Below are 3,705 nucleotides of genomic sequence, written 5' to 3'. Positions count from 1 at the left end.
GTGTGTGTGTGTGTGTGTGTGTGTGTGTGTGTGTGTGTGTGTGTGTGGCAGCCCTGTACAAGAGGAAGCCCAGGAAGGGGGTGGGTATGTGTGGGGTCCTGTGAAGGGGACAGGTTGGTTCTGAGAGATATCTTGTGGTGCTAGTTGGGGAGAAGGTGAGGAGCTGGCTATGTGGGAGGCCCTAAATGCACGAGTGAGCTGGGGTTGAGGATGGGGCCGGAATGGAGGCCGACACAAGTTGAAGACAGTGGTAAATGTGAGCCTCAGGCCAGCCTGGTTCCCAGAAGGAGTTAACTGTCTTTGGGGACATAGTGAATCAGAGGCTCCACTCACTACTGGAAATTCCCTGTGCATGGCATGTGGTCACCCAGAAAAGGGAAACGGTGCTTTTCGGAGTGGGGGACAGTGGGGGCCGGAGTGGAGCAGACGCCTGCTTGGGCCTTGCAGAAGCTTATTTATAAGCTTCTGGCTCTATCCCAAGGAGGCCGGCCGGCACCCAAGGGCCTGATGGTCAGGCCACAGCCTGAGGAGGAGGGGGGCAGAGTTGAGGGAGAGGGAAAAACCTCAAGGGGGAACCGGGGGAGCAGGGAACAGTCTTCGAAGGCCTATTGGCCAGAGTTAACCTGGGGGGATAGAACAGTTCCCCTCTGACCTTGATCCGTCCCCTCCAAATGATTGTGCAAAGGTTTCACCACAACGGAGACCTTTCCTCTTTGGAGACCTCCATTTTCACTGCACCACTCCCCACCTTCCACTCCCCATCACTGAGATCTTCAGCTGTGCTCAGATGGTCTCTTCCCCTCTATATCTGATGCCCAAAATTCTGTGGTTAGAGTTTTATTCCTTTAGGATGAGACTTTGAATCATAGGCTCACAAGATATGGTGCTGGGTGGAACCTTAGAACCTCAGCCCGAGCTGAGATGGTCTGGTCAAGGTCACATGGGTAGTAGGGAGCAGAACCGGGATTCAAATCCAGGTCCTCTGATGCCCAAATCTAGCCTCCTTCCTACTACTGTGAGCGGTGTCCCTGTCAAAATGCACCACTTCCTTTGGAAGTGTGACAGCTGAAGACTGATGGAAAGAGGCCACAGTTACAAGGGCGCTGCTCATGGTGCCTGGATGGGCAGAAAAGGGAAACACGGAAGAAAAACTTGTCCGCTTCCCAGCAGAGTTTTGGCAGGGCCCACGGCCTGTTCCAAGCTCCCACCCCATGTACGGGAGGGTCTTGGCTCACTGAGAGTCATCTCTACCTTGAACAGATAGAGGAAACTGAGGCATAAAGACACGTCCTAAGACTCAGTTATGGTAGCTGGGGGACAAAAGGGGACCAAAAAAGAAACAGAACCAAGGCAGGGAGACATAGCAGAAAAAGACCAGGATTTGGGTCCCAGCTCTGTGGCTTCCCGTGCGACCTCATACAAGTCATTCCCCATTTCTGGGCCCAATTTCCTCCTCTTTAAGATGAAGCAGGTTAAAGTCCCTGCCAGTAGTCTGGTCTATGAGATGGGGACGGGCAAAGGGCTGGGTTCTAGGGCCTTTCCCAGGTCCTGGGAGCTTCCTTGGCATCAGATTCCAGCTGCCCCGTCACTGATCCCTCCACATTCCGTCCTCCACACAGCTGCCGAAGTGACATTCTTAAAGCACAGATCTGCCCATGCCAGTGCCCTGCTCAAGGAGCCCTCCCTGCTGTCTCTAGAATAAAATACAGCGTCCTCTGTGGGTCATTTAAAATCCTTCATAACCTGGCTCCAATCTCTCTTTCCAGACAGTTTCACTCTAGGCCCCCCCCCCATCTGTTCTACGTTCCAAAGAGGCCAACTTGTCCTCTGCCCTTGATGTCCCATCTCCTGCCCCTGACTTTGCAAAAGCTGGCCGTGCCCCTTCCCCAGAATGCCTTCCCTCCCTTTTGGGACCCCCCCCGCCTCCCTTCGAGGCTTGGCTCCTAATCCCCTGCACTCTATCTTCCCAACCCCTATCACTCTGTAGAGTTGACACTTATGTCGGGGGTTAAGATCTGCAAAAGGCTTTACAGAAGTCATCTTGTCCGGTCCTCACAACAACCCTACAAAGTAGGCGTCACTATTCTCATTTTACAGATGAAGAAACTCAGGCTAAAAAGTTAAAGGGCTTGGCTGTATCTGAGGCAGGATTCGAACCCAGGCTTCGAGGACTCCAAATCCAGTGCCCTAACCATTACGCCAAACTACCCCAGTAGCTATAATAATAGCTAGCATTTATGTGACACTTTAAGGTTTACAAAGTACTTTAGCTACAGTATCTTATTTGACAATTCGATTCATTATCTGTATACATTTTGTTTCTCCCCATGGAACATAAGCTCCCTGAAGGAACTTATGAAGTTGTTTTGGTTTAGTCTTTGTTTGGCCCATGGTTTGAACTGAGTCTGGGAGGAGGCTTTGAACCCAGGGTGAAGGACTAGATGTGTTTCATCTGGAGAATAGAAGAGGCGTGTGTGAGGAGGAACACAGAGCTGGTTTGGGCCTTTGAAGGGCCCTCATGGGCCCAGTTTTGAGTTGGAGTTACAAGGAGGCTGGTTTAGGCCTCAAAGTCAAGAAAAACATCCTCACAAAGAGAGCCTCAGACGTGGGATGGGCTGGCTCCAGGCAGAGGCTGCATGTCCACTAGTCTGGTGTGTTCTGGTGGGGATTCCTCCGTATACAGGGTGTCTCAATGGCCCTGGTGGGCCTCTCACTCCCAAATGCCTTCTGGATTAGTGAGGATTCTACAGGGCCTTACAGAACAACCCTGGGAAGCAGGTGGGACGAGTGCCTTTATCTCTCTTTCACAAAGGAGGAAACTGAGGCTGAGAGAGGGAACCCCAATCATCTCCCAGCTCCCTTTAGAAGGAGTCACTTCAGGATCGACCTCAGAAAGTAGGAGGAGGGATGGACTCCGGGGGCAGACCCTTCCTTAGCTCTGGGACGATGAGGCTGCCCAGGGTGGCTCCTGATCCCAGGCATGTGACCAGGCCCGGAGATTCCCCAGGCCCTTGCTCTGGGAGTTGCGGGGTAGGGCAGGAAAGAAGGTTCCCCCCACCAGGACCCTGCCCCGGCCCAGCTCTCCTCTCGGCTCTGGGGCCAGTTGTCAGCAGAGCACTCGGGACTTGTTCCCAAAGGCCTGATGGGGGGAGACCACAGTGCTGAAGAAGGGGGCAGGGAGGGGGGTGTGCTGGAGAAGGAAAGAGGAAGCCGTGGGAAGAGGCTTTGGGGGAGGGGGGGACCAGGGGTGGGGTGGGGGATGGATGAGGGGGCTGGGCAAGCCACCAGCCACAGTCACTTCACTCCTCCCAGTTTCAGTTTTTAAATAGCAGCTTGGTTTGGAGCACAGTGGGATGGTGCTGCCCCACCTCCACCCTGAGACACCTCTTCTGGTTAGTCTGGGCCCTAAGATCCCGCTCCTGAAGAATCCTGTCCAGTCTTCAAGCCCCAGGCCAGATGATCCCAGTGGAGCCAAGACAAGTGGCTTTAGCCGGGATCCTGATTGGTCTTGGCCCTTGGCCTGGTCAGTCCTAAGCCCTGGCCTGGTAGGTTGTGGTTCTGGGCCTGGTTGGTCCTGGTGATTGGACTGGTGGATCCCAGTAGATGTCAGCTCTAGGTCTGGTCAGTCCTACCCATTCACCTGTTGGGTCTCAGGAGATCCCAGCTCTGGGCCTGGCCAGTCCTATTGTCAGCCTAGTACATCCC

The sequence above is a fragment of the Vombatus ursinus genome, unplaced genomic scaffold (genome assembly GCF_900497805.2).
Source record: "Vombatus ursinus unplaced genomic scaffold, bare-nosed wombat genome assembly UNPS02014822.1, whole genome shotgun sequence".
NCBI lineage: Eukaryota > Metazoa > Chordata > Mammalia > Diprotodontia > Vombatidae > Vombatus > Vombatus ursinus.
Note: the sequence above shows the minus strand (reverse complement) of the source record.